The sequence below is a fragment of the Astyanax mexicanus genome, chromosome 13, assembly GCF_023375975.1.
Source record: "Astyanax mexicanus isolate ESR-SI-001 chromosome 13, AstMex3_surface, whole genome shotgun sequence".
In the NCBI taxonomy this organism is placed as follows: Eukaryota; Metazoa; Chordata; class Actinopteri; order Characiformes; family Acestrorhamphidae; genus Astyanax; species Astyanax mexicanus.
Window position 1 is genome coordinate 28,195,462 of NC_064420.1, and position 18,359 is coordinate 28,213,820.

The 18,359-nt window shown below is 36.7% G+C and overlaps 1 protein-coding gene across 1 annotated transcript in view; it reads left to right on the plus strand.

The window, feature by feature from the left end:
* Nucleotides 1-279: 279 nt before the first annotated feature.
* Nucleotides 280-18,359, plus strand: part of chl1a (cell adhesion molecule L1-like a) — a 148,987-nt gene continuing 130,907 nt past the window's right edge. The window contains exon 1 of the mRNA XM_049462757.1: nt 280-357. The gene's annotated coding sequence lies outside the window, so the exon portion shown is untranslated. The remainder of the gene's footprint in view (nt 358-18,359) is intronic.

Genomic DNA, 18,359 nt, shown 5'->3' on the forward strand with positions numbered 1-18,359 from the left:
TTGCTAAATCCTCGTCTCTATGTTTACCTAAACACATCTAAAATACACATATATAACACACACACACACACACACACACACACAAACACACACAGGCTGGAAAGCCACTGAGCAGGAAGGTTTGTGTCACGCCTTCACCGCGTGCTTTTTAAAAACACTCGCGCCCCACCGTTAACCCCGCTCTACGATTGGTTCTTTCATTCCCACAAACCGCCAGATTAGCCAATCCTAGCACGTAAGGGCGGGGCTTGTCGGAATACGGGTGACAAAAATATAAACAACTCAGAGACGAACCTGCTTCCACTTCCAGAACTCCACAGAAAACTGCAGAGAGTCCACACCAGAAACCAACCTCAGGTAATACATTTTATTCAAGTTTAATTCAATAAAAGGTGAGAAAATATATTATTACATTTTGTATTTCCAAGCTATACATTTATAAGTGTTGTTTTAGCCTTCATTAAGTCTCACATACAGACCTGTTCCTCATACCTACAAACAAAATAAATATTGCTATTTAAAATGCATTTAAAAATGGTTAAAACATGTTTTCCCCTTATTTTGTTATTTTCTGAACTGCAATTGTTTGAAATCCATTTTAAAATGAAATAATATATTTGTATATCCCATATAAAGAAATACATGCCTGTACATCCTGTTTCTGCAAGGGTAATAACTTATTTAGCAAACTGCCAAAATAAAAGCATAAACACTGTCAAATGTAATGTTTTATCTAGACTCAACTAATTGAAAGTATATGGCAAGACGAGGTAACGTAACTGAATAAACCCAGTGTACTATGTAAAAAGTCATCAAACATCTGTTACACAGAAGAGTATATTTGCATCAAGCCAACCAACCGGATTCACAGGAACATAGTAATACATAAAGAATACATACACTCCAAAAAGTGATTTTGTGTTTTAGTCAGAAGAACTTATATTATCAGGTTGAGAGAACTTACCAGCCAGAACAACTCAATAAAATGTGTTCAGAGAACTTCATCCTGAAAACTTGTTTGTTGAGACAATATTAACAAACAAAACAAAACAAAAAAAATCAACCAACTTTTAGTTATACTACACGTGTCTGTCAATGCTCTTTCTTTACTGTTGGTTCATACAGCTTTCCCATAATGCTCCTGGCACCATATATTTGCATGTTGGGTGTGGCCTCTCCCTTATTTACCATCTTTGTGTTGTCTGTTGCCCAAAGCTACCTTAACTTAGGCAAGTATTAGATTCAAATATGGGTTGATTGTTAGGCCTCACTTTTGTCAGCTGTAAAAACAAGTTCTCTTGTTATTTTATTTATTGTTTTTACATGGGGAAAGGAAAACATTTTTTAAAGCGCTTTGTAAAAATGTGTTTTAAAAGGAAAATGTAATGAGTCTTTGTTTTGGTTTTATGAATGTATTTTTTTAAATGTATGGATTTTTTATTATGTTGATATACAATGTAATGGTGACAATTTATATATATATATATATATCATATCTTATATTCTAATACATGCTTTGTAGATTAATACTGTAGTCAACTGATCAATGGAGCAAAACATTTGGAATGATTTAGTAAACAAAAAAAGTGTTAAACAAACCTGAATTTGTTTTTATATTTTAGATTCTTCAAAGTCTATTATTGGCCAAACGTAACTCAGTCACATCATAGTTTTCAGGTTGAAGTTCTCTGAACTCATTTTATTGAGTTGTTCTGGCCGGTAAGTTCACTCAGTCAGCTTTATGAGGTAGTCACCTTGAATGGTTTTCAACTTGTCAATTACTTAAGTGAGTCATATTTCAATGTCTTGCCTCTTAATGTGTTTGAGAGCATCAGTTGTGAGGATGTGGAGAGATAGAGTTTGTATTACAAAACTGAAATTCTTAAAAAAAAACATTTTCTTTCAAAGTCAAACGAGCACTGGATGTTAATCTACACAGATTGCTCTCCTAAAAAAACATTTATTTGGTTGAGTAAAGCGCCATTTATTTAAGCTTAGATTTTCTATATTTTTTGTCTAAGGGTGAGTTTTCATTGAAGATTCTCCAGCACTAATACTGGGTGCAGCAGCATTAGCATTAATTGCTAATGTAAATGCCGCTCGATAGCGCTAGACTGAAGAACCCTGAGTGTTTCGATTACCCAGAGTAGCACTGCGGATAGCGGCTAATGCTAATGCTGCTGCACCCAGCTTATATGCTGGAGACACTTCACTGAAGACTCACTCTTACAATGCTGCACTTCAGTGGAGTGGCTTTACTGCTCCTTACAACCTGAGGTATCCAAGCTGAGGTGCTGTGCTTTCCTCTGTGAAAAAAGTCTAGAAAATCTGGTAAATGTTTGAAACTATTATGGATGCAACGTTTCTCGTATCGGTATTGGTATCGGTTCAGCCTGTTCAGTTCGATACACTCGGATGGACCGAGGTATTTCGGTGCGCGCACTAACAGAGCGAACGAAAAACCCAACCCGACCCATAAACTGTCATTATGATCCCGTGCCCGACCCCCCCTATAAACTGGCTGTTTTCAGGCCATTTGAATGAGGGAAATCTGTTCAGAATGATGTTAAGTAACACTGCAACACTGAAGGAGTGCAGACCTATTATTTAATAAAAACAGCTAAACACAGCGCTGCAAGTACAGCTCGGACAAGCTCACATGTGCCCAGATCTGCGTGATTATAACATTCTAAGTGGTAAATTTTTTAAACAGTTTGATTTGTTACTCAAGGCAATAATAGTTTAATAGTTAATAGTTTAATTTTATTTTGTTTTCACTTTTTCTCCTCCAATTCAGTTAGTTTTAATTAGTTTTTAACGGTGGGTTTGTTAGTTTTTATTAGTTTTTACACATCATATCAGATAGATCAATCTGAGAGACACATAAACAAACTCAAAAACTCAATAAACTCTACAGGTTTCACCAGTTTTCTGTCGTTATTTTGCGGCTAGCACGAAAGCTATAAAGAAGCCACACGGACCGCGAGGTGCCACTGCACTGCCGCTGTTGTGCCGAATCCGACTCCCCGCAGAATCTGGCTCTCCGTTCGCTGTAAAACTGCTGGAGTGGAAACAGAGCTTATAAATAAATTACCAAAACAAAAAAACGAAGGGTATTCTATCAGTAATTTCAGTTCGTTTTAGTTAGTTTTCTAAACTCTCAAAACAGTTCCAGTTAGTTACCTTTTTTCTTTTATTACCGCTTCAGTTAACGAAAATGTTTTCTTACTTTCAGTTTTCGTTATTTCTTTCATTTTCGTTAACGATAATAATTGGTTACTTGGTTTTATTGTGATTATTACGCCAGAGATTTATATAAAATAAAAGCATTAAATAGCATTAAAAACAGATGCCTATGTCACAGACTATTTTTTGGGGTCAGGCAGAGAATCTAAGCTCTAATATTGATATATCGAAACCGAACCGATATCGTGGCCTGTACTGTTGCATCCCTAGAAACTAGTAAAAGTTTAATTGCTGCATTAATTCCTTGTACACTGCAAAAACAAATCTTTTTAGTAAGATTTCGTAAAATTAGCAATCACAAAGTCTTAAAATGAGTAAAGTAAGAGATGACTGAAATGAGCCTTAAATCAAGCAAAAATCTCTTATTTTGTGGGTTCAATTTGTATACAAGTATCAGAATAACTTGACTAGTGACTTTTAGCTTATTTTTACAAGAAACAAGAAAAACAATCTTACGTTTACAATACATAATAAGACAGAAAATTCCTAAAAGAAAAAATATAGATGTTTATTGCATTGAAATTAGACCATTTACCTTGCTAATAATATTTTTTTTGCAGTGAATTTTAATTAAAAAATGAAGAGAACTGAGTGAGTTGACTTACACTTAAAATGCTTAGAAAGACAAGTAAATAAATTCTTGATGCTTTGAGATATTTAATGTTTTTTTTTTTTTTGCAGTGTGATTATTTAAGAAATGAAGAGAATTGAGTTGGGTATGTTATAAACCCTTTACCATGCATAACTCAGTGTGTTAACCTGCATAGCTGTGAAGCAGAAACAGCAGCATTGTGAAGAGCCTTGGCTCTTGTCAGGCTGAGGAGAAAGTGGAGGTCAGTGAGCGCAGTGGTCCTGGTTTTGTCTTGTAAAGCATGTCTATTCAGGCCGCTACAGCTCTGCACACAGAAATGGGTCAGGCCCCCTTCCCTGTGACCCACCTTGACAGGCAATGTGTAATTGGCAAATCCAGAAATCCTCCAGCACCCTGCTGAGAGCTAGCTTTCCGCAGCTTTGTACACAGACAGCAGACCCTGGTGGGTAATGGAGGGTTGATTTTGATGTGGTTTGCAAACCGCTCTCTCCTTTGATATGCTCTTCTCGCCGCCCCGGCAGTTTCATCCCGCGGACTACAGCCGCACACGAAGACAAGGCCGTGATGGATGAGAGCATGGGGAGGAGAGAGAGAGGATAAATGTTACTGGGTTACACTTTTCTTAAGGCTATATGGTTTCTATATGTAATGCACTCGTCATTTAACTGACATAAAGCTGCATTGAGATTTATGTAGTGTGACTGGTGTCAGCTGTCTATTGTAAAGAAGGTTTTTTTTTTCAGTTTTAAAATCAAGCTCGTGTAACATCTAGATCAACTGACAGATTTTTAATGACTTGAGGTTTTATTATGACAATAGCAAGCTTGAAATGACATTTATCTCATTCTATGAGTGGCATATTGATGATCAATCAGTATAAGCGCTTCAAGGAGAAGGTCCGCAGTGTCTTCTGCAGATGGCACAATTTTAGCTCAGTTTTTTTAGTCTCCAAAATGTTTTTGTGGATCTTTGTCAAAAACCTATGCAGCTATCGATTATTTTTTTAATCGAGTACTCTACTGAAAAATCGGTACCACTTTAAAATAAGACTACCTTTATAAAGGGTTTATAAATGGTTAACAATTAGTTTATTAATGGTTACTAATTAGGTTGTAAATGCCTTAAAAATCATCAATAATCAGTTATAACACATACGTAAGAAAGGCAACAATATAGATGTCTGTGGGTTCACTATTTGGCAAACAACAGGTCATTGTTGCCCTTTCTACGCATGTGTTATAACTGATTATTAATGATTTTTATGGCATTTACGACCTAATTAGTAACCATTAATAAACTAATTGTAAACCATTTATAAACCCTTTATAAAGGTAGTCTTATTTTGAAGTGGTACCGAAAAATCGATACGATTAATCGAGTAATCGGATAAATCATTTTTGCTTGTTTAAAGAGCAATTAAAAAGACACAAGAGAAAACAAGACATTTCAATTAAAAATGAATGAACAATTAGTTTTCTTGTGTAGATAAATTATATATTTTTTTAATTTACAACATACATTTCCAAATTGCAAATACAAATAAATAAAACACAATAAAGAAATAGATACCACAATTTAAAAATTGATTTGAAACTGTTAAAAAACTATTGATGATGATCACATCTCGATGATTAAAGACGCCCAGCAAATATCTAGCAGGTTTAATATCTAGACCAGCCAATGGAATCTCTTAGAGAGAGAACCACATGTCCAACCAACGTATCTTCTTTATGGTATCGCTAGCTATTGTGTGCATTTAGTTCTCGCCTCTTCTCATCACAAAAAATGTTTTTGGAGAGCAACCAGATGAGTTGGCAGCCTGCCAAGATAAAAAATTGTGTAATTAATGCTCTGATGTTGCCAATAATTAATGTAGTGTGAAAGCCACAACAACCGAATGGCTAACTAGTTGTGTAGTTTGAACCAGGTATTAGTAAGCACTGAAGCATTGTTATACAGTGTTTTTACAGCGATTTTATGTTACATAATACAATCCCAAATCAGTTTTGATGGACATCCTTTTGTAAACCAGCCAAATTGCTGCAAATGTTGCCCCGTTTTATTTGTTGGTTATTGTGAACATCGCATGAATCTCCTTGCTCATATCTCCATAATTATGATGCAGTGCACTGCTGCTACACAATTACCTGATTAGGCAAAGTGCATGAATAATTGAGTAGGTGTACAAGCATGTGGGTGTGTAATTAAACTGCATTGATTTAATCGAAATGCAATAAAAAGGCTGTTTTCGGGGCTCTGAGTGGTTCAGCAGACAACTGGCCTTGCTCTCTCTGTTTGGGTGGATGGCGCTCCATCCTCTCTCTCTCTGTGTATCACTCCTAGTATAATGTTATTTAACACAGGCATCTGGTAGCTGATGTATCAGAACTGGAGTGCTGTGCTTTACCCTGAGAACAAATTGTGTAAAAAATCGGTAAAACTAAAAGCTTTTAAAGAGTTTGAAACCAGTGAACGTTTTTTTATTTTATATGCTACTCAGCTGTTTATCCCCCTATCACTATTACTAGTAAAGCCACAACAAAAGGAAATTGAAAACTAGCACGTCTCCTTTCACATGACAAATATGAAATCAGCTACCGCCTCTTTTCGACCTGCTACTGATGCAGCATTGCTGAGTAGCATCACAGCGCACTCGGAGGAAAGCGCAGCAACTCGGTTCTGATACATCAGCTCACAGACGCCTTGTGCTGATCGACATCACCCTTTGGAGTGATGAGAGGAAAGAGCACCATCTACCCACTCAGATAGAGCAAGGCCAATTGTGCTCTCTCAGGGCAATCAGATATGTTGGCAGTCTGCCAAAATGAAAAATCGTGTAATTCATGCCCCGATGTCGCCAATAAGTAATGTAGTGTGGAAGCCACAACAACCGAATTACTAACTAGTTGTGTAGTTTGAATACATGTGGGCTCTCTCTGGGTGGGTAGCCCAGGCCTCCAGCAGCTGATGGCAAGCTGCATGACCGGGATTCGAATTAGCAATCTCCCAATCATAGTGGCAGCGCATTAGAAAGCTGGACCTCTTTGCACCCTTTAACCAGTAATGGTTTATTTTATCTTTGGTATTTCTAAAAATAAATGAGACAGTGGCAGAAGTCTAAGATAAATCTGTTAACACAAGGAATTTTTGCCTCGGGTAAAGAGATTAAAACAATTAGTGCTTCATCTTCATGCACGGGTCACCAAACACAGGTTTGGTTTGCCTGTGTTTGAATGCTGACACCAAATAGTTGAACAAGATTTAGAACCAGGTGTGCTCCATCCTGATTGGATCCTCTTTTCTTTGCATTGAGCTGTAGAGCAGTGGAATTGTGTTCGCTTGAATGATGCTGATGGTGCTCCACTCAGTATTTTGGGATGAGCTGGGAGTTGGGGTTAAGTTTAATCTCATGTTTAATCTAATGCTGTTGTCACTAAGTGCGATGGAATCATCACTACAGTGCTTCAAAGTCTAGAAAGCCTTTTACTTCAACAGAAGCAGGGTATACTCTTTCTTTAATACTCTTGATTTTAGAATAATCAATGAAGGAGCATATGTCTAGACCAGGGGTGTCCAAACTGAGGTATTTTAGAAATAGAATGAAAGTTGGCCCGCTGTTAAGCAGGTTTTTATAATATGAGATTCAAAGTTTAAACGCTAGGTGTCAGAAACGGGCAAAAGAGTCTAAAAGCGGAGAGGATGCGCATTTCTAGCGCAGAAAAACGGGCCAAAGAGTCTAAAAGCGGAGAGAGTGCGCATTTCTAGAGCAGAAAAACGGGCCAAAGAGTCTAAAAGCGGAGATGGTGCGCATTTCTAGCGCAGAGAAACGGGCCAAAGAGTCTAAAAGCGGAGAGGGTGCTCGGTTTTAGTGTAGAAAAAGGGCAAAAGAGTCTATAAGTTGCCGTAATTAAGGAGTTTAATATTAAGAGACATCATGAAATGAAACATCAATTTGAAAAAGTCAAGTAAAATGGTGTGTAAATGAAATAATCAGGAAAATGTATTATTTAAAGTGGTATATTTCATTATTTGTTTTATTATAGAGTCTGTGGCCCGTGACTTCAAATATATTTCTCCTTCTGGCCCCCAACAAAAAAAGTTTGGACACCCCTGGTCTAGACATTAAACCATATAGTTGATACCACATCCCACACAGCCCATTTTTTCCTCAGCATTATCTCTGTAGGAGAGGCCATCCAGTCCACACTAGATAATTCTCCCACCCACAGTATTTGGCGGGATTTAGCCCTAAGTAATACCTGCATTGGGATTACTTGGGTGGATCGAGGGCAAAACCCTTTGTGGTGATCTGGGATTAAGGGAATTTTCAAAAAAAAAAAGTCTTGGCAAACTCAGAGCTAAGCACAATAGGCACTAAACGATGAGCATCCACTTAACGCTTGTTGAGTTGTTGAGAGGCTAGTCTCCACCTAGGCCAGAGGCTATGCTCACTCGCATGAACAGACTCATTGTGAATCGAGGACTAAGGGCAGGAGCGCTTTGGCTTTGACTGATTTACACTTAAGCTTAGAGTTTTTGAGGCGACATATTCTTGGAAAAAGTTGAGCGAATGTCCAGAATGTTTAGTTTTCTGAGAAACATCCGAAGAAGATTCATATTGAACATTAAACCGTGAAAGGAAACTGTAATGGCATATTTTCTTTTGGATTTGATCAATAGGACCCTGTGTGTATGGATGAATGATACATGAAAAGACTGATAAAACAATAGCACACTGAATAGAAGATGTTGGAATGGAATAAAACTTTGTACTGAATATGTGAATGTAATGACGATGTAGAATGTAAGTGGTTACAGAATACGTTTATTAGCGAAACTGTGCAATAGAAAGAAGGCTCTAGTACCTTTTTGAGAACCCCAGTCTCCCACATGATGTGGTAGCTCATAAGCAGGGAGTGGTGTCATCCACTGCGTTTTTTTTTTTTTTCAGTCCAATGATAGCGTGGTGGTTTCTTATTTTAGCCATTTCAGTCAAAATAAAGAAAATCTAAGCTTACTGTAAATAAACGGAAGTGCTTTACTCACCCAAAAATCTGTGAAGATTAAAGTCCAGCACTAGTTTGACTTTAAAAGAAAATGTTTTTATTTTTAAGAATTAAGGTTTTGTTTACTTCGATGCCCCCCAGTGGCGAGACCTCCGGAATTACAAGGGTCCCCTGTTTTCGACCACCTTACATTCAGCTTATTAACTGCAAAATATATACACTTAAGCTTTTATTTGAATAATAACAACTCTTAACCTGATATTGGTGGCTGATAATGTGTGCAATAATGCGTTGTTTCGAATCGCTGGGCTTATTTATTTGTGTGGAGCGCGTCTTTGCCTACGGGATTCAGCAGCCCCCAGGGGTGAATCATGACATCGAATTTGTCCTTTGGTCATCCATATTCTGATTATGTCAAGAAAACATGGTGACATCCTTGTTCACTTAAAATTATGCTCCCTAAGTAGTGTACAACTTAAAAAATAGAGAAAAACAGCCGTCACGCTATGAAAATGCGGTGCGAGCTTCACAGTTTTTTACGAACAGATTAATAACATTGTTAGTGATACTTAAATAGTGTTTTATGACATGACGGGAGGTGACGTATTTTGAATTTCCTTAACGCGATTGGCAGACAGAGAAAGGAAACTGCGCAAGGGAAAAGCAATCAATGTTCTCTCACCAAGGGGTACACTATCCAAAAGACCACAGACCACACCTGTAACCATTTACTTTACATATCTACCTGAGACATACAGTAACTAAACGCTGAGATTTGCATCAAACTGGGTTTGTTATTTTGTGTTTTAAATAAAGGGATTTTAAAGTTTCCCCAACAGTGTAATGCGTACACTGCAGAGCTTTTATAATAGCATTACAGACTTTGATTTCTGGGATGGCAGTATTTGCATATCTTGCCTATAACAGAGGTGTCAACAGTGCTGCAGAGCTGGTATATGAGAACACTGTATTTCTTTAAAACAAAACAAAACAAAAAACATATCTTGCCTTTCATATCATATCCTGTATATCAGGGATGGGCAACTTCCATGATGGAGAGGGCCACATTTTTTTCAGCATGACCATTGGAGGGCCACATGACCTCGCACTTCAAATAATTGAATATGAAAAACGCTACAAATGATTTTCAATAAGAACAAATTTTATATGAATTTATATCTGTATGTTTACAGCACCAACATTTATCAACAACTATTTTCTGCATATTAATGCATTTTAATACGGCAAAAGACAAACCGTTTGCTTAAAAAAAGTGCAAAAAGGAAGTCCTTCATATCAAAGAACAAAAAGTTTGCTTAAAAAACTGATTGCAAATACAGTAGTTCCTCTGTGTAAAATAAGTTCATTATAACAAGTCCTTCATAAGCAACAAGGACAAAACATTTGCTTATAAAAGTGCAAAAGGCATTTGAACTCATTTATAACGAAGAACAAAAAAGATTTAAAAACTGATTGCAAATAGCTCATTCAATAATAGCAGAAAACTAGACCACAGAGGCCCAACATTTATTGAAGCTAATGAGAGAGCTGTGGTTTGGCCTGCTGGCTCACAATGGACTGGATGTCAATGTCAATTTTCGTGGTTGTTTGGCAGCGCCCTCTAGCGGTCAAAAGTAGAATTACGTTTTTTTTTTTTGTTTTTTTTTAATTATGAAATTATGAAATTATTTTTGATCTATTCGCGGGCCGCACTGAGTGATGACAAGGGCCGTGTGCGGCCCCCGGGCCGCCAGTTGCCCATCCCTGCTGTATATATTGAACCATGTTCTGAAAGGACTGCAAAGTGAGAAACATTGTTTTGGGGATTTCTCAGTGAAAGGCTTGTCTATGCATGCATATCTCCTTCACGCAGGTCTTGTCTATGGTTCTGACAGAATCATGCTGCGAAGATCACAGCGAGAGCTCAGTATCCTCAGGGGCCACTTAGGGAATTCTACACTGCAGGAGAGTCTTCAGCCACAATAATGATCCACAGGCAGGGTGTTAAAATACCATGAAGAACGATGCATTTATACTGTGTGACCAAAGCAGTTATTGCTTTTGAGATGTAGATCTGAAGGATTATATTATATGTACATTGTATTATATGTAGGCTCGCTAGTACCGCATGACGGAACACCAATAATGACTGCTGTCAGCTATTTTCCAAGGCATTTTTCTGATTTTATTTGAAGTTCTCTATCATTATATGAGCTTTGGAGAAAGAGATGACCATTAAAGCCTAATAAATGCCTTAACACTAATATAAAAACACAAATTAGTAACTTGAAAGAGTTTCAAATCACCTGTCAGACACACCAGGAGTAAAATTATACATATTTTAAGCAACAAACGAATTATTTATTTTTTGCTTTTAATATTGGCACAAAACTAAAATATGATTTTTTTTGGTCGTAGAGACATTTTATTACTAAACTATTTAACATTTAATATATTTAATATGTAAATCAATTATCAACTAGTATATTCAAGTGAAAGAAATATACAAGTTCTGCCACTACATTCATAAAGGTTTATTTAATAAAATTTACTTGGAATCAGTAAGTGTTATTTATTTATTAATTTTTCTACGCAATTAGTTTAGCTCCCAAGTTTGACCCCAACTTCCGATGTAATATGCTCCGCCCCCTCTCAATGCAAGTTTTTTTTCCTAGAGACTTTTGATTGTGGTGAGATCGTGATCTGGTCTGCATCTGACCCATCTATTAAATATAATTCTTTTTAATTAAGCTAAACTGCTGATTAGGCACAGTTAAATCTGATATATTAGCCAGATAATATACTGCTATGAACAAATGCTGTCTCTGCTGCTCCATGCTGTTTACACAAGCAGTATGTGCAGCGTTCACTGCTCACACTTGCAAATTTTCAGCGTTCTGTGTTAAAGCAGCTTCACACTGCACATATATATATATATAGGTGCTGGATCACAGAATCTTCTCGTTTTATTTGCTTTTTTTGCTCCCACTCCAGACAACTCTGACCAATCAGAGGAGACACTGTGCTCACGTGGTTTATTGGTGCGCCTTATTGGTATGTTTAGGTTTATGCCTGTGTGAAACCAAACCAGACTCATAAACTGATCTGGACCGTAGAAACAAACTACAGATGTAAAAACACGCTTTTATACTCAGCAAATTAAATTCTAATTCGGATATCTTTACAACCAAGCTAAGATGTTTACAATAAGCTTAAAAAAAGTTTCCTCTATCTAGTATCTGATTAGTTAGGCATTCTTTATTACAGCGAGCTACATTGTTATTTTTTTTTACTCCCCTCAAACATACTAGTATTTTAATTGACAATTATAAATATAATTGCATTTTACATTTTGTAAATTCCTTATTTTATTTACACTTATTTAATCTATAAAAAGTGTGTGTCTTAAGAAGAAAAAGTGCGGTTGAGGTTAATCACGGAATATTGTTGTGATGAATATAATTATCTATATAATTAATAGTTATCTGTTTACTTATTTTTCAATTCTTTTCAAATACAGCCATGTAAATGATGTCTGCTCTGACTGGCTGGCATGTATTGCCAGTTCAGTCTGAAACACTTTGTATAACATGTTTTAGCATTGAGTGCAGTTTCTGCTGAAACTGAGTTTGATTGCTGTTCAGAACCACTGTTATGTGGTTGCTATGGGATCGCTAGGTGGTTCCTAGATATTGCTATGGTATATCAGATATAGCTTTGTATAGTTTCTACAGTATGTGATTGCTATGGTATCTACATTGATTAATAGCCGCTGAGTGGTTTCATGGTGGTTGCTATGGTGTTGCTATGTAATTGCCATGGTTTTATAGGTAATTGCTAAGTGACTGTTATGGTATCCTGAGTGGATATTGGTTGAATTGGTCAAAAGTTTACAGATGAATTTCAGTACATTTTGGCCACAGTATTTATTATTGGATGCTCAATGCACCAATCAAGAACATGCATACAAGCCCAACCAATATTTTCAGCTCCTAAAACATGTAGAAGATTTTCAATAGCTCTTTAGCAGCTGTTGTTTTGTTAGGGTTCAGTGGTGTGTGTGTGTGTGTGTGTGTGTTACCCAGGTCTGCTGTCACCTGACTGGGAAGAAGTAAGGGGGTCATGACTGCCCCCGCTGACCGGAGCTAATGTAATTACCATATCACATGTTTCTATAGCATTCTGAAGCTCTTATAACAAAAGAAAACAATATTCTATACGGACGCCACCTGCAGTGGGCGAGGAACTGGGTTTCAGTGACCTTTACAGGCATGCTCACACACACACATACACGAAAACACACACACATGCTCTAAGGATAAGCAATGTACACCCATCCTTGGAGAGATTTTTAATATACATCACACAGTCATGGCCAGGAGTGTCGGCATCCCCACATTTTATTTCCAGAAAATGAATCAATCAACCTTTATTTTTACTCGATAATAAATTGAGGATAGCTCTCATATTCAATGCAGCCAAGCATTTACAATACTTGTTTTTTATACAAATTAAAATAAATTATTTAATCAGGTTAGCTAAAATAAGGAGTGTCATAAACAAAACAATAAAAATTAAATGGCAACATTAGATAAAAAAATATAGGATATTTTATTAAGAAGAAATAACATCATTCAGAATAAAAGGATAAGTGGACAGTCTAAAATGTAAAGCAGTAAAATAAAGAGCTATATAATTAGATTAACAAACACAAATGAAGAAAAATAGAGGGCTGAAAAAAATAAGTAGGTAAAATAACACAAATATTACAAAGAAAGTAAATGATAACAATAAAATAAAAGGTAAAACAGAAGATAGAATAAACAAAAGGACAAAATAAATGAAATAAAAAAGGTAAAAAGACAAATAAAATGGGAAAATAAATTTAAAGTATTTCTCACAGAAAATGTTTTGTAATACACGTGTTTATTTACTTTGTGTGTATTGGAACCACAACAAAACTCCAAAAAATGGGCTGGACAAAATTCTTGGCTACTTTTTTTTTTTAATTGTGGGTAAATAACTTTGTTTCAAGCATTTAAAATTGAATTCTCATTTAAACTCACCTGTGGCAGGCTACAGATGTGGACAATATAAAAAAATCACACCTGAAACCAAATAAAAGGGAAAGAAGTTGACTCAATCTTTGCATTGTGTGTCGTCTGTGTGTTTTACACTAATCATGGAAAACAGAAAAAAAGAGAACTGTGCATAGAATAGAATATCGCCAAACATAATCAGAAAGTTTACAACCAAGCTAACCCAGCTAACCTCCCTAGACGTGGACAGAATAGAAAAATTGATAAAATGTTGAAACACAGAATAGTCTAGATGGGGGGTAAGCAGTGCCAATTAAGTTCCAAAGAAATTCAAGCTGTCCTGCGGGCTCAGGGTGCATCAGTGTCAGCACAAACTATCCACCGACGTTAGAATAAAATGAAATGCTATGGCAGGAAAACCAGGGGGACACAACTGTTGCCAAAATATACATAAGTAAGCCAAAATCCTTCTGGGAAAACATGGACAGATGGCACCAAGAGATGGTGGTGGAAGTTCAAACATGTTTTGGGGTTGTTTTGTTGCCTCTGGCACTGCACACAGTCAAGGCATCATGAAATCGCCCATCAATCTAATGATAACAGGGCTAATGCTGATACAGCATCGCCAATAAGGAGCCCAAGAGACAAGATAAGCAGCCTATTATGATGTAAATGTAAATAGTCTTCTAATGGACATACTGCTAATATCGGACCATATAACTATATAACTGTTTTCTTGTTAAATGTTAGTCTATTGGATTCTCCTAGTTATACTTAATGTGACATATGAACATTCTAAGAGAATGAGAGATGACACACCAGAGAACAGTATTTCAGTTCAGCACTGAGATACAAATATATAATATTTCAAAACATTTTCAAAAAACTGTTAGTATATGGTTACCATTTTTGACCAATCTCTTTCTTATTATTGAATCATTAGCACTGACCTTAACTGGAGCAAATGAGACCTGTAGTTCTTTAAATGTTGTTCTGTGTTCTTTTGTAACCTCCTGGATGAGTTGACCATGCCCATTTGGAGTCATTTCAAAGCCTTATAAATGTCTTGTAACCTTTTTTTTTTAAACAAAAAAAAAACAAACAGAACTATAAACTATAAATAAAACTGTTAGTTAAAGACTTTACAATTTACCACAACTGGATTTACTACGATTTACCAGTGATTTATAATGAATTTAACCAAAATAATTGGTTATTTTTTATTGTCCCAGGTAGTTCCTGTTTGTGATACCAGTTGGTAACAATGCATTATGGTGTATTTTATATCCACAGATAGAAGTTGGACAATATTGATGGTATGATGGTATTTAATGAGACACAAATAGAAAGATGTGATGACAAACTGTACAGCACTGTTGGTTTTACTACTGTTGCTGTGTGGTGCAGCCATCCCAGCTATCAGAGAACGCTAGAAGAAGGTCTGCAACGTCTTGAAAAGGTTCCCAGAATGTTCTGAAAACCTGTGAAATAATCATGGTTAGCTTCATAAAGTTATTAGAATGTTTCTCACATAACACATCCAGTTATACAAATACAAACATTATGGAAATGTTGCAGCGATGATTCCAGAGCATTCAGAAGTGATAAATAAAAACATTCTAAGAACATTCAGAAAACATGACAGTTTGAATGTTTTAAGAACAGTATTAATGTTCAGAAAAAAATTGAACAAAATAAAGTTGGATTTCAATCTTCTCCCGACTTTCTAAGTAAGATATCCCACTTATGGGAGCGTTCCAACTAAAATGACCTTGATAAATTCAAACAAATGGAACACAGCATTATATACATGCTACATTATTGCGTAATAAACAAGCCCTAGTTGTAATACAATGTTAGAACTAACCCTACAGTGTGGAATCTGTAGCTTAGCCTGACTAGCTCTCACTGTGAGTTATATATGCTTGTACATGCTTCAGAATGGTGATATATTACAGTCACTAAGAGGGGGGTTCATATAACAGCAGTAAATTATGTGACTCCGTATAACTGAGTTAGTGAGAGGTTTAACTTGAGGCCTTTTCCTAACATTCCTGTTTTTGTCAGCTACATTTTTGCTTTTACTCGGCTGTAAAATATTTGCTGTCTCAGAATATCTCAGAGGCACTTCTGTACAATAACATTACATGCTTTGATTTCACTTAACTCTCCTGTTATGTTCATTTGTCAGGAACAGCAATGGTGCTTGTTTAATTATCCAAAAGGTGTCTGAAACCCCCCAAAAAACCCTTACTAGCAGTGTAAATATTTAATTACTAACTCTATTGCTAATTATTCTATCAATATTTAGTGCAGTGGTGTTCCTTACCTCTAACAGTACTACACTACTTTTTACTTTTAAAAGACCAACATATAAAACAAAAGTTTTATATAACATTAAAACATAACATTGCAATTTTGTTTTAGTTTAATTTTTTGCAGGTGGTGGTTGCAAATATGTGAGATGAACCATTTTCATATTATATGTTAATTAAACCAACTAAGGCAAGAAGAAGAAGTTTCATACTGAAAAAATAATTTTAACTATTTTTCCTAGATCTTCAAACTTTAAAACGGGTCAAATTGACCCAGAACATAACAGGAGGGTTAAGCCCTATCCGGACGGGATTAGTTTCTCAGGGTGGACGTTGGTAAAAAAAAAATATTTTACACTTCTCAGTGATAAAACTCTTGTATCCGGACTGCAATTTAAAAAACAGGAGGACCAGTGAGTTTTTTTAGGCTTTCTCAGTGACATGACATCGCGTTCAGTAGCTCCTCCATTTCCACTCGCTGTTGTGTTTACGTGGATCTCAGTCGAAACGCGTGCCTAAAATTAAATTACGTTGAGTGGCAGTGAACAAATAGCTATTTTATTATTAAACACGAGGTGATGAAACTTAGAGATGTCTGTCTGGACGGACTAAAATTACTGGAGGACCCCTCATAAAAGAGAAAATGAGAAAATGACCCCAGGACCCCCTGAGAAATAATTCTTTCCAAATAGGGCTTAAGAAAGCTATTAGTATCATTTTTCTTTCTCTACTGGATATGCAAGCTTGGAAATACAGGAAGAACTGGAAGAATAATTTACGTTTTAAGTGAACTGAACTATGCTGTTATTTATTATGATTACATATTATTATATAGCTCATCCCCAGTGTGCACAAACACATAATGTTCCTGTAGGCCTTTTTTTTCTCCTGCAGTCTGTCTGCCACCTACTTGGCCTGCCTCTTCGCCACTGACAGAACCGATTGTCCACATTCCTCCCTATGAATTTGGACGTGGTGTGCTGGCACTTACAGCGCACTTTACTCCATTCAGCCGAACCCTCTCCACTCAACAGAGCTCTCACTGTGTCTCCCAACATGGAGTAATGCCTCCGTTTCACTTTTTCTCACTAGACACATACTGTATCACAAACCCCAAATACCCCCTGGTTGACAATGTTCTTCAGAAGCGAGGACATGATGTAAACAAGTTTTCCATTTATCACTGACTCATCCCCTTCTCTTACTATCTCCTCTTTTCTGGCACAGCACCCCCCCCCACCCCCCCACCCCCTCCCACCAGACTTAGTGCACTCCTCTCAGAGCGTACGCTGACCATAATTCAGCAGTCATGCACTGTTTCAGCTGAAAGCGCGCAGACCTACATGGTGGTTATCTGACACACAGCCAATGTGTTTCAATGTGAGGCGACAACGGCTTGCACTTATCACAAAACATGGAATCACAAGCATGTCAGGAATTGTGAGAAGCCTTTTTGACAGGTCGATGCACGATTTTACGTTCACAAAAACCCAAACTGAGCAAAGATTTGTGTACGGTGCTGTGAAAAAAGTTTTTGCTTTATTTTGTCATACATATTATCAAACAAGGATAACTTGAGTAAACATAAAAAGCAGTATTTATATGATAGTTTCATTTATTAACTGAACAAAAATATGTGTATTCAAACCAACCTGAACCTGTGTGACAAAGGATTTGCTCATTAAACAAGCATAAACTTGCTTTTGCCCCCTTTTGGCGGGAAAAACTGTAATCAAGCTTTACCGATAACTGGCAATGAGACTCTTCTTTGCAAAATTGTTTTAATTCAGCCTCATTGAATGTTTTTTTTAAGCATGAAATGCCTGACTTTGACTAGGCCACTCCAAAACCTTCATTTAGTTTTTTCTCTTTAAGCCATTCAGTGGTTGACTTGCTGGTGTGCTTCAGATCATTGTCCTGATACAGAACCCAAGTATGCCTCAGCTTAAGGTCACAAACTGACGTTCTCCTTTAGGATTTTCTGGTTAATGGGACCCTGAATGAATGAAGTTTAACGTAAATAGACGCTTTACAATTTACGCATTTTACACACAACCATTCATACTCAGCACTCATCCACACACCGGTGAGAAGCAGCAGCCAATAGCGCACAGCGTACTCTCAACCAGAAACAACCATCCACCTGGAGGACTGCATCAGG